A 14,838-nucleotide genomic window follows, 5' to 3' on the forward strand; every position below is an offset into this window, starting at 1 on the left:
TGTTAATTCTAACTCTAACCTCAACCTTAACCCTAATACTAACCCTAACCCTAAACCTAACCCTAACCCTAATCCTAATAGTAACCCTAAGCTTAACATTAACCCTAAACAAACCCTAACCATAAACCTAACACTAACCCAAACAGTAACCTTAATTCTAACACTAACCCTATCCCTAACCATAAATTTATCACCAATACTAACCATGAACCTAAACCTAACTCTAAGCCTAACACTAACACTAACCCTAACCCTAATCCTAAAACTAAACCTAATCCTAACCCTAAACCTCACTCAAACTCTAAAATATAACCCTAAACCTAAATCTAACACTCACCCTGACCCTAACACTAAACACAACACTAGCCCAATACCCTAACACAAAACCTAATCCTAATCCTAAGTGAAACCCTAACACTAAACCTAACCATAAACTGAATCCTAACCCAAACCCTAACACTGACCCTAACTCTAACCCTAAACCTAACCCTAACACTAACCATAACCCTAACCCTAAACCTAACAAAAATTTTAATCTTAACCCTAAGACTAACACTAACCCTATCCCTAACCCTAACCCTACCTTAACACTAGCCCTAACACTATCCCAACACTAACACTAACCCTAATCTTAACACTAACCCTAAACCTAACACTTACCCTAAACATAATAGTGACTCTAACTGTGACTTTAACCCTAACTCTGTCCCTAACTCTATCGCTAACACTAAACCTAACCTTAAACCTAACCCTATAATTAACCCTAAGCCTAATCCTAACCCTAACACTATCCCTAACTTTAACCCTAACACTAACCCTAACCTTAAGTCTCACCCTAACTGTAAACATAGCCCTAAACCCAACACTAAACCAAATTCTAAATCTAACCTTAACAGTAAAACTAACACTAAATCTAAAACTAAAACTAACCCTAATCCTAACCCTAACCCTAAACCTTACCCTAACCCTAACCCTAACCTCAACCATAACACTAACCCTAACATGAAACCTAACCCTACCCTTAACCATATAACTGACCTTAATCCTATCCCTAACATTAACATTATCCCTAATATTAAACCTAACCCTAATTCTAACCCTAATATTAACCCAAGCCCTAACCCTAACCCTTACCCTAAACCTAATTCTACCCCTAACACAAAACCTTCTCCTAACCTTAAAGTAACCCTAAACTTAACCCTAACCCTAATACTAACCCTAACACTAACCCTAACCCTAAATATAATGCTAACCAGAACCTTATCCTAACCCTAACCTAACCCTAAACCCAACACAAACCCTAACCCTAACACAAAGCCTAAACCTTACCATACTCCTAACCCTAAACCTAACTGTAAACCTAAAACTAACTTTATGCCTAACACTAACCCTAACCCTAACACTAACCCTAATGCTTACCCTATCCTTAACCCTAACACTAACCCTAAACCTCACCCTAACCCTAACCCTTGCCCTAACATTAACCCTAACCTTAAGTCTAACCCTAGCCCTAAATCTAAACCTAACCGTAACCCTATCTCAAACCCTATCACTTTCCCTAAGTCAAACCCTCACCCTAATGCTACCCTAGTCCTAATCTTAATTCTTAGCCTACCCCACACCCTAAATTTCTTACTAGTCCTATCCTAGCCCTCATTCTACCTCTAATCCTAACCATAAACTTGACCCTTATTCTGACCCTAACACTAACCCTGTCTTAACCTGACACTAACACTAAACTGAACCCTAACACTACCCCTACCAGTTAACCTATACCTAAACCTAACAGTAACACTAGGACTAGACCAAACCTAATCCTAAATATAGTCATAAATCTAGCCCTAACCTTAAACAAAAACCTAGCACTATCCCTAAAAATAACCATAAACCTAACATAAAGACCCATCTTATCCCTAAACCAAATGCCAGTCCTAATTCTGGCAGTCACCCTAAAACTAAACTTATCCTGAACAATGACCCTTAACCTAACACAAACCCTAGCTCCAAATCTTATCCTAACCAAAATCCTAATGCTAACAATAGACTTCTCCATAACCCTGACCCTAAAACTTTCCATAAAATTTTCTGTAGCTCTTACATTTCCCATAGCCCTAACACTAGCTCTAAACATCACACAAAACCTAGGCCTTATTCTAGCCCTAAACCTAGCCCTAATTGTAACCATAACCATAACCCTAGACCTAAACCTAACCCTACCCTTGCCCTAGCCCTAATCATAGCTCAAGCTCTAACCTGTACCCTAAACATAACCCTGAAACTATTTCTGATACTAACCCTAGGCCTAACCCTAAACCTAGCCCTAATCTTAACCTTATCCCTAGCCCTTACATAATTTTAAACCTTATCCATTAACCTAAAGTTAACCCTAACTCAAATGCTAACCCTAGGCCCAACACTAACTCTATCACTAACACTAACAATATCCATTACTCTAAATCTAACCTGAACCCTAAACCTAACCCTATCCATTTCCCTAACTCTAACACTAATCCTAATGCTAATTCAATTCTTAAACCTAAACCTTAACCTAAACCAAACTCTACCTGGACCCTGACCCTAATAATACACCTAGCTTTAAACCTGACCCTTATCCTAAACCTAACCCTTATACTAGACCTAGCCATATCCTAATTCTAAAACTAACACTAACAATAATAAATCTAGACCTGACATTAGTGATAGTCCTAATTCTAGCCCTAGCCCTAACACAAATCCTGATCCTAGCCCTAAACATAGCCTTAATACTAACCCTAGCCCAAACACTAATTCTAACCCTTGCCCTAGCCCTAAACCTAGCTATAACCCCATCCCTTACCCTAACCCTTACTCTAACCCTAAATCTAACACTAACCCTAACCCTAGCCCTAACTCTAGGCCTAACCCTAACACTCACCCTAGCCCTAAATCTAGACCTAATTTAGCCCTAGACCTAAACGTAACTCTCACCCTAGCCCCAAGACTAACTCTAACTCTTGCCCTAGCCCTCTTTCTATTTCTAACTCCATCCGTTACATAACCTTACACTAGCCCTAACCTTAGACCTAAACCTAGCCATATCCCTAAACCTAGATATAACCATAACAATAAATCTAAGCCTAAACCTCACCATACGACTAGCCTTAACACTATCACTAATCCTAAAACAAAACTGACCAAAAATCCAAGCCCTAACCCTAAGCAAACCATAATCCTAGACATGCCATTAGCCCTATGCCAAATTCTTACCCTAACCCTTACACAAACTCTAATCCTACACCTAGCCTTAACACTAGCCCTAATCGAGTCTATCCTTAACTCATATCAGTAACACTGATCCTGACTCTGATGGTAACACTAACTCTATCTCTAATTATCACCCTAAACCAAAACCTAATGGAAACACTAGACAGACATAATGCTAAACTTAACACTAGCCCTAATCATAACCCTAGTTCTAACATTAGCCGTAGTCCTACATAGCCCTTACCTAACCTAAAACCTAGCACTAATCAGAGCCCTAACCCTAGATTTAACCCTAGCCCTACCCTAACTCTACCCCTAACACTTGAGCAAAACCTAACCATAAACCTAATCCTTGTCCTATCCCAAAATCTAACACAAACCATCGCCCTAATCCTAACCATAATCCTAGCCCTATCCCTACCTCTAATCTTATCCATTACCCTAACCATAACGCTAACCGAATTCTAACCCTAGGCCTAACCATAACCATAGCCTTAACCTAACCATAACTCTAGCCTTAACTATAGATCTAATACAATCTATTACCCTAACGATTACCCTAACTGAATTCTATCCCTAGTCCTAAACCTAACCCTAGCCATAACCCTAAATCTGTCCATTACTCTAAATCTAATGTTAACCCTAAACCTAATCATATACATTGTTCTAACCCTAACACTAACCCTGATGCTAATTTGAGCCATAAGCCTAAACCTCAACCTAACCCATACCCTAACCTTGACTTTGACCCTAATAATAGCCCTAGCTGTAAACCAGACCCTAAACCTCCACATAACACTTACAATAGAACTGGCCATAATCCTTACCCTAAAACTATCCCTAAACATAATGCTAGACCTGACATTAGTCCTATCCCTAATCCTAGTCCTAACCCAAACAAACTCGTAGCCCTAATCCTACCTCTAAGCCTAGCTTTAATCCTAACCCTAAAAATAACATGAGCCCTAATTCTAATTTTATGACTTGCCCTAGCCTTAAATGTAGCTGTAATATCATACCTTACCCTAACTCTAATGCTAAACCTAACCCTATCCCTAAACCTAGGCCTAAACCTACCACTAACCATAGCGCTAATCCTAGCCCTAATTAAGCCCTAACCCTAAACCTAACACTATCCGTAGAATTAAGACTAACTCTAGCTCCCTAGCACTATCCCTAGTTCTAAACCTATACCTTACCATAATCCAAACCCTATCCCAATCTCTAACCCCAATCCTAGCCCTAACCTTCACCCTAGCCCTAAACCTGGTTCTAACCCTAAAGCTCACTTTTACACTAGGCCTAATCTTAATGCTATTTGGAAAACTAGCCCTAAAACTACCCTAGCTCTAAAACAAAACTGAGTCAGAACACTTGCCCTAACTCTTAAGGTAAACCAAACCCTAACACTACACCTAGCCCTAAACATAGCCCTAATTTGAGTCCTAAACCTAACTGTAGAAATAACCCTATCACTGACTCAGACCCTACCAGTAACCCTAGCTGTAAACATTGAACTAATGCTAAAGACAGAACTAGCCCTGATTAAAATCCTATACCTAAACCTAACAGTAAGACTAGCAATAGACCAAACTCAATCCTAAATAGAGTCATAAATATAGACTTAGCCCTAAACAAGAACCTAGCACTAGCCCTAACAATAACCCTTAACCTAATGTAAAGACTAAACCTACAACTAGACCAAATGCTAGTTCTAATTGTGGCCCTAACCATAAAACTAACCCTAACCCAGCAATGACCCTTAACCTAATAGAAACTGTAACTGTAAACCTTATCCTAAACCAAAACCTAACCCTACCACTAGACTAATCCATAATACTAACCCTGAAACTAGCCATAACCATAATCTGAGCTCTTACATTACCCATAGCCCTAACGCTAGCCATAAACATCACACAAAACTAGCCTTTATCCTAGCCATAAACCTAGCCATAATTGTAACCCTAATAAAACCCTAGTCCTAACCCTAACCCTAACCCTTGTCCTAGTCCTAAACCTAGTTCAAACTCTAACCCTTTCCCTAATCATATCAATAACCCTAACCCTAACCCTATTCCTGACTCTAAACCTATACATCGCCCTAGCCCTAAACCTAGATCATACCCTAACACTTACATTAAACCTAACCCAGACACTAACCCTAAGCCTAAACCTAACCCCAGCCCTAATCCTAACCTTAACCCTAGCACTAACCTTAGCTCTAAGCTTATCCATTAACCTACAGATAAGCCTAACTCAAATGCTAACCGTAGACCTAATGCTAACCCCATTGCTAACACTAACCCTATCCATTACTCTAAAATTAACCTGAACCCTAAACCTAATCCTATCCATTACCCTAACTCTAACCCTCACTCTAACGCTAATTCAACACATAACTCTAAACTTTAAAGTAAACCAAACCCTATCAGACACTGACCCTAATAATACACCTAGGTCTAAATCTGACCCTCTCCCTAAACGTAATCCTTACACTAGACCTAGCCATAACCTAATCCAAAAACTATCCCTAACCCTAACCCTAGACCTGACATTAGCCCTAGCCCTAATCTTAGCTCTAGCCCTAACACATACCCTATTCCTGGCACTAAACGTAGCCTTAATCCTAACCCAAACCCTAACCCTAGCCCTAAATCAAATTCTAACCTGAACAATAGCTCTAAACCAAGCTATAACCCCATCCCTTCCTTTAAATCTAACCCCAACCCTAACACTAACAGTACCCATAATCTTAGCCCTAGGCCTAACCCTAACACTAACCCTAGTGCTTATCCTAGTGCTAATTTAGCCCTAACCCGAAACCTACCCATAACCCTAGCCCAAAGAATAATTCTAGTAGCAGCTTAGTTCTATTTCTTGTTCTAACCCTATTTGTTACCGTAACCCTAAAAATAGCCTTAATCTTAATCCTAATGCACGACCTAGCCCTAAACCTAGATCTAACCATAACAATAATATAAGCCTAATCCTCATACTACCACTAGCCCTAACACTTATAATAGATTTGGATACAAACCTATCCCTAAAACTATCCCTAACCATAACCCTAGACCTGACATTAGCCCTAGCCCTAATCCTAGCCCTAAACCTAACACAAAACCTAGTGCTAATCCTAGCATTAGTCCTAGACTTAATCCTAACTATAACCTTAACCCAAGCCCTATCCCTAATTTGATATCCCTTGACCTAGCCCAAATGTAGCTGTAACATGATACCTTACCCTAACCTTAGCACTAAACCTAGGCCTAAACCTAACATTAACGCTAGCACAAATCCTAGCCATAATTTAGCCCTAACCCTAACCCTAACCTTATCCCTAGACCTAAGACTACCTCTAACTCTCACCCTAGCCCTAGCCCTAATTCTAAACCTATCTCTTACCATAATCCAAACTCTAGCCCTATGCCTAGTCCCAACCTTAGCCCTAACCTTTGCTCTAGTCCTAAACGTGGATCTAACCCTAACTTTAAGCCTAAAGCTCACCCTAAAACTAGCTCTGACCCTATGCTAATTGGAAAACTAGCCCTAACCCTACGTTAGCCCTAAAAAAAAAAAAAAAAAAAAAGAGCCATAACCCTAACCCTAACCCTTAACCTAAACCAAACACTAACCCTAAACTTAGCCCTAAACCTTGTCATAATTTGAGGGCTAAACCTAACCTTAGATATAACCCTGACCCTGACTCAGATCCTAACACTAACCCTAGCTATATAAATTGCCCTAACACTAACCCTAGAACTAACTCTAATCAGAAACCAAGTTTTTTCATTAGCCATAGCCCTAAAGCTAACACAAATCCTAGAGCTAATCCATACTCTAACCCTAGGTTTAACCCTAAGACTAACCCTAATCATAACCCTAGTCCTAAACCTATCCCTAACCCGAATCCTACCTCTAAACCCATCTCTTTCCCTAAGCCAAACCCATAGCCTAATGTTGCCTAGTCCTACCACAAATTCTTAGCCTACCCCAATCCCCAACTCAATTACTAGTCCTAAACCTAGCCCTCATTTTAGATGTAACTCTAACCCAAACCCTCACCCTTATTCTGACTCTAACACTAACCCTAGAACTAAACCTCACACTAACTCTAAACTGGACCCTACCCCTACCCCTACCAGTAAACCTGTACCTAAACCTAAGAGTAACACTAGCACTAGACCAAACCTAATCCCAAATGAAGTCATAAACTATCCCTAGCCCTAAACCAAAACCTTGCACTAGCCCTAACAATAATCCTTAACCTAACCCAAAGACTAACCCTATCCCTAGACCCAACACTAGTCCTAATTCTGGCCTTAACTCTAATCCTAACCCTAACCCTAACTGATAGCCCCAATGCTAGCCATAAACACCATACAAACCAGGCCTTATTCTATCCCTAAACATAGCCCTAGTTGTAGTCCTAAACATAACCCTAGCCCTGACTCTAACCCTAACCACTGCCCTAGCCCTAATCCTAGCTCATACCCTAACACTTACTCTAATCATAACCCTGACACTAACCTTATGCATAAACCCAATACCAGCCCTAATCCTTACCTTAACCGTAGCACTAACATTAGCTCTAAGCTTATCCATTAACCTAGAGAAAAGCCTAACTTAATTGCTAACCCTAGGCCTAACACCCTATTGCTAACACTAACCCTATCCATTACTCTAAAATGAACCTGAACCCAAAACCTAACCCTATCCATTACCATAACTCTAACCCTAACCCTAACGCAAATTCAACCCTTAACTCTAAATCTTAAACTATACCAAACCCTACCTGGACCCTGACCCTAATAAAACAACTAGCTCTAAACCTGACCCTTACACTAAAAGTAATACTTACATTGGACCTAGCCATAACCTAACCCTATAACTATCTCTAACCATAAACCTAGACCTGACATTAGCCCCTAGCCCTAATTCTAGCCCTAGACCTAACACAAACTGTCAAACCTAGACCTAAAGCTAGCCTTAATCATAACCCGAACCCTAACCTACCCCTAACCCTAATTCTAACTCTCGCCCTATCCCTAAACCAAGCTATGAACCCAATCCCTTTCCCTAAAACTAACCCTATCTCTAACACTAACTCTAAACCTAACCCTAGCACCAACCCTAATCCTAACCCTAGCACTAATCCTAGCCCTAATTTAGCCCTAACGTTAAACCCACCCTTATCCCTAACCCTAAGACTGACTCTTACTCTCGCCCTAGCCCTATTTCTAGTTCTAACCCTATCTGTTATCATAACTATAACACTAGCCCTAACTTTAACCCTAACCATAGCCCTAGCCCTAAACCTAGATCTAACAATAATAATTAATATAAGATAAAACCTCACCTTACTACTAGCCCTAAATCTGTCGCTAATCCCAAAACTAGCCCTAACCATAGCCCTAGCTCTAATACAAAATTGAGTCATAGCCCCAACCCTAACACTAACTTAAACGTAACCCTAGACCTGATATTAGCATTATCCCTAATTATTAACCTAACCCTAATACAAATCCTAACACTACACCTAGCCATAATCCTCAACTTAATTCGAGTCCTATACCTAATCCTAAAAGTAACACTAATCCTGACTCTAACCCTAACACTAAACCTATATCTAATCATCCCCCTTAACCTAAACCTAATATAAACACTATACCCAGTCCTAATGCTAACCCTAATACTAGCCCTAATTGTAACCCTAGATTTACATTAGCCATAGTCCTAAACTAGCTCAAACCTAACTCAAATCCTAACCCTAATCTGAACTCTAACCCTAGTTTTCATCGTAGCCCTAACCCTATCCTGTGCCCTAACACGTAACCTAAACCTAAACCTAAATCTAAACCTTGTCCTATCCCGAAACCTAAACTGAAACATAGCCCTATTCCTAACCATAACACTAGCGCTAAACCTAGACATAATTTTATCCATTACCCTAACCATATCCCTAAGTAAATTTTAATCCTAGGCCTAACCCAAACCATAACCTTAAAATAACCATAACCCTAGTTCTAACTGTAGCTCTAATCCTAACCATTACCTGAACCATATCTTAAAAAAAATTCTATCCCTAGGCCTACCTCTAACCCTATGCCTTACCCTAACCCTGTCCATTATACTAAACCTAACCTGAACCTGAAACCTAACCATATCCATTACCTTAACCCTAATGCTAATTTAGCCCTAACCCTAAACCTTAACCAAACCCATACCGTAACCATGATTCTGACCCTAATAATACCACTAGCAGTAAACCTGACCCTAAACCTAAATGGAACCCTTACAACAGACCCAGCCATAAACATAAACCTAAAACTATTTCTAACCATAACCCTAGAACTGACATTAACCCTAGACCTCATCCTAGCCCTAACCCTAGCACAAACCCTACCCCTAATGCTAGTCCTAATCCTAGCCTTAATTCAAATTCTAACCTTAACCTGAGCCCTAATTTTATCCCATGCCCTAGCCCAAAATGTAGCTGTAACATCATACCTTACCCTAACCCTAACACTAACTCTAACCCTAGCACTCCAGGCCAAAACCTAACACTAACTCTAGGGCTAATCCTAGCCCTCAATTAACCCTAATCCTAAACCTAATCTTATTTCTAGCCATAAGATTAACTAACTCTTGCCCTAACCCTATCCCTAGTTCAAAAACTCTCCCTTACCTAGCCATATCCCTAGCCCCAACCCTAAATCTAACCATCACCCTAACACTAAACCTGGTTGTAAATCCTAACCTTCAGCACAAAACACTAGCCCTAAACCTAATGCTAATTGGAAAACTAGCCCTAACCCTATCCTAGCCTTAAAACAAAACTGAGCCATAATTCTAACCCTAACCCTTAACCTAAACCAAACACTAACCCTACACCTATACCTAAACTTAGCCCAAATTTGAGTCCTTACCATAACCATAGAAATAACCCTGACCCTGAGTCAGACCCTAACAGTACCCCTAGCTATAAATATTGCCTTAACACTAACCCTAGAACTAGCCCTAATTGGAATCATAGTTCTTTCATTAGCCATAAACCCAATGCTGAAACAAATCCTATCCTAATCCGAGCCCTGACTCTAACCCTAACCCTAACCGTACCTCTAACCCTATTCCTTACCCTAAGCTGAACTCTCTCCCTAATTCTACTCTAGTCCTAACCTTAATACTTAGCTTACCCCAAACCCTAACTCTATTACTAGTCCTAAACCTACCCCTAATTCTAGCTTTAAATCTAATCCTAACCCTGACCCTTATTCTGACCCTAATACTAACCCTTGATCTAAACCTGACCCTAACCCTAAACCAAATCCTAACACTACCCTTACCGGTAAACCTATTCCTAAACCTAACAGTAAGACTAGCACTAGACCAAAACTAATCCTAAATAGAGTCATAAATATAGATTTAGCCCTAAACAAGAACCCAGCACTAGCCCTAACAATAACGCTTAACCTAACGTAAAGACTAAACCTACAACTAGACCAAATGCTAGTTCTAATTGTGGCCCTAACCATAAAACTAACCCTAACCCAACAATGACCCTTAACCTAATAGAAACTGTAGCTGTAAACCTTATCCTAAACCAAAACCTAACCCTACCACTAGATTTATCCATAACCCTGTCCCTAACACTAGCCATAACCATATCCCTACCTCTTACATTACCCATAGCCCTAACGTTAGCCCTAAACATCAGACATAATCTAGCCCTTATGCTAGTCCTAAACCTAGCCCTAATCATTACCATAACCATAACCTTAGACCTAAACCTAATGCTAACTCTTTCCCTAGCCCTAATAGTAGTTCAAACGCTAATCCTTAGTGTAAACATAACACTAAACCTAAACCTAACCCTAGCCCTGACTCAAAACCTAACCCTCCCCTTGCCCTAACCCTAGCTCAAATGCCTACACTTACTCTAAACATAACCATAATATTAACCATAGGCCTAACCCTAAGCCTAACCTTAAACTTAGCCCTAACCTTAGCTCTAACCCTATCAAGTACCCTAAAGATAAGCCTAACCCAAATGCTATACCTAGGCCTAATGATAACCTTTCACTAACACTAACCCTATCCATCACTTGAAACCTAACTGGAACCATAAACCTAATGTTATCTATTACCCTGACCTTAACCCTAACCCACCGCTAATTCAAGCCTTAACCCTAAATCTTAACCTAAACTAAACCCTACTGGGAACCTGATCCTTATAATACGCCTACCTCTAAACCTGTCCCCTACCCTAAACCTAACCCTTATACTAGACATAGCCATAAACAAACACTAAAACTAATACTAACTATAAACCTAGACCTGACAAGAGGCCTAGCCATAATTCTAGCCTAGCCCTAACATAAACCCTCAGTTTAACCCTAAACCCAGCCTTAATTCTAACCAAACCCTAATCTTAACCCTAACACTAATTCTAACCCTCGCCATAGCCCTAAAGCTAGCTGTAACTCATCCCTTCCCCTAAATCTAATCCTAACCCTAACACTAACACTAAACCTAACCCTAGGCCTAACCCTAGGCCAAACACTAACACTAACCCTAACCCTAGGCCTAACACTAACCCTAACCCTAGGCCTAACCCGCTAATCTTAACCCTAATTCAGCCCTAACCCTAAACCTACCAATAACCCTAGCCCAAAGACTATCTCGAACTCTCGCCCTAGCCCTATTTCTAGTTCTAACCCTATCCAATACCATAACCCTAACATTAGCCCTAACCTTAGCCCTAACCCTAGCCATAGCCTTAAACCTAGATCTAACCACAAAAATAAATCTAAGCCTAAACTTCACCCTACCACTAGCCCTAACATTATCACTAATCATAAAACTAGCCCTAAACCTAGGCCTATTTCTAAAACAAAACTGAGCCATAGCCCTATCCCTAACCCTAGCCTAACCTTAACCCTAGACCTGACATTAGCCCAATCCCTAGCTCTAATCCTAGTTTTAAGCCTATACTTAATCCTAACCTTAATTTTAACCCTAGCCTAACCCTAATTTTATCCCTTGTCCTAGGACTAAACACAGCTGTAACATCTTACCTTACCCTAACCCTAATGCTAACCCTAACCCTAGCCCTAATTCTAGGCCTAAATCTAACACTAATCCTAGGTCTAATTTTTCCATAACACTAAACCTAACCCTATCCCTATCCCTAAGACTAATCTAACTCTCGCCATAGCTCTATCCCTAGTTCTAAACCTATCCCTAACCATAATCCAAATGCTAGCCCTATCCCTAGTCCCAAACTTAGCCCTAACCTTCTACCAAGGCTTAACCCTGGATCTAAAACTAAAATTAAGTATAAACCTCACCCTAACACTATCTTTAACCCTAATACTAATTGGAAAGCTAGCCCTAAATCTATCCTAGCCCTAAAACAAAACCGAGCCAAAACCCTAACCCTTAACCTAAACCAAACCTTAAAGCTACACCTAGCCCTAAACCTAGCCCTCATTTGATTCCTAACCCTAATCCTAGAAGTAAACCTGACCCTGACTCGGCCGCTAACACTAACCCTAGCACTAAACATTGCCCTAACGCTAACACTAGAACCTTAAAGATGAGGTTAACTTATATGCTAACCTGAACCTTATGCTAACCTTAACTCATAATGTAACCTGAACCCTAAACCTAAACCTATACATTACCCTATTCATAACCCTAACCCTAAAGCTAATTCAATCCTTAACCCTAAACCTTAACCTAAACCAATCCCTACCTGAAACCTGACCCTAATAATACACCTGACCCTTAAATAAACCTAATTCTTACACTAGACCTAGTCATACCCTAACCTTAAAACTAACATTAACCATAAATCTAGACCTGACATTAGCCCTATCCCTAATCCTAGCCCTAGCTCTAACACAAACACTCGTCCTAGCACTAAACATAGCCTTAATCCTAACCCTAGCCCTAACCATAATTCTAACCCTCATCCTAGCCCTAAGCCTAGCTATAACACCATCGCTTCCCCTATCCTAAACCTAACCCAATGTTAGTCCTAAATCTGGCACTAACCTTAAACCAAACCCTAACCCCAACAATAACCATTACCCTAAAACAAACCCTAGCTCTAAATCTTATCCTAACCAAAAACCAAACTAGAACACTAGACTTATCCATAACCCTAACGCTAAAACTAGCCATAATCATATCCCTAGCTCTTATATTACCCATAGCCCTAATGCTAGTCATAAACCTCACACAAACGTAGCCCTTATCCTAGCCCTAAACCTACCCCTTATTGAAATCCTAACCATAAGCCTAGACCTAACCCCAACCCTAACCCTCGCCCTAACCCTAATTCTAGCTCAAACTATGAACTTAATCTAAACATAACCCTAACCCTAAACCTAACATTAGCCCTGACTCTAACCCTAAACCTCATGCTACCCTAATCCTAGCTCAAACGCTAACACTTACCCCAAACCTAACCGTGACACTAACCCTAGGCCCAACCCTAACCCTACTCCTAATTCTAACCTTAACCATAGCCCTAAACTTAGCTCTAACCCTATCCATTAACCTAAAGATAAGCCTAACCCAAATGCTAACCCTAGGCCAAACGTTAACACTATTGCTAACACTAATCCTATTCATTACTCTAAATATAAACTGAACACTAAACCTAACCCTATCAATTATCTTAACCTGGACCCTAAACCTATCCCTAACCATAATTCAAGCCCTAATCCTAAATTGTAACATAAACCAAACCCTACTTGAACCCTGACCCTAAAAATACATCTAGCTTTAAACTTGACCCTTAACCTAAACCTAACTCTTACACTAGACCTAGCATTAACCTAACCCTAAAACTAAACATAAACCCAGACCTGACATTAACCCCAGCCCTAATCCTAGCTTAACCCTAACACAAAAACTAGTCCTCATCTTAGGCCTATACATACCCTTAATCCTAACCCAAACCCTAACTCTACCCCTATCTCTAATTTTAACCCTTGCCCTTGACCTGAACTTAGGTATAACCCCATTCTTACCCCTAACCTATCACTAACCCTAACCCTAACACTAATCATGTCTCTAGCCCTAACCATAGGCCTAACCCTAATACTAACCCTAGCACTAATCCTAGCCCTAAATTAGCCCTAACCCTAACTCTACCCTTAACCTTGGCCTAAGACTAACTCTAACTTTCCCCCATCCCTATCTCTAGTTCTAACCCTATTCATTAAAATAAACCTAACAAAAGCCCTAACCTTAGCCCTAAACCTAGCCCTAGACGCTACACTAGATCTAACCATAACTCTAGATTTGACTCTAACCCTAAGCCTAATCCTCACCCTACCACTAGACCTAACACTATCGCTAATCCTAAAACTAACCATAACCTTAGCCTTATCCCTTAAAAAAAAGGAGCCATAGTCCTAACCCTAAATGTTAACCTAAACCAAACCCTAACCCTAAACCTAGCCATAGCCTTCTAGCTCTAATTCATGTCCTAGTCCTAAAATTAACCCTAACTCCGACTTATATTCTAACACTAACCTTAGTTCTAAATATCACACTAATCCTAAAGATAAGGCTAACGCAAGA

This window comes from Ictidomys tridecemlineatus, unplaced genomic scaffold (genome assembly GCF_052094955.1).
Source record: "Ictidomys tridecemlineatus isolate mIctTri1 unplaced genomic scaffold, mIctTri1.hap1 Scaffold_623, whole genome shotgun sequence".
In the NCBI taxonomy this organism is placed as follows: Eukaryota; Metazoa; Chordata; class Mammalia; order Rodentia; family Sciuridae; genus Ictidomys; species Ictidomys tridecemlineatus.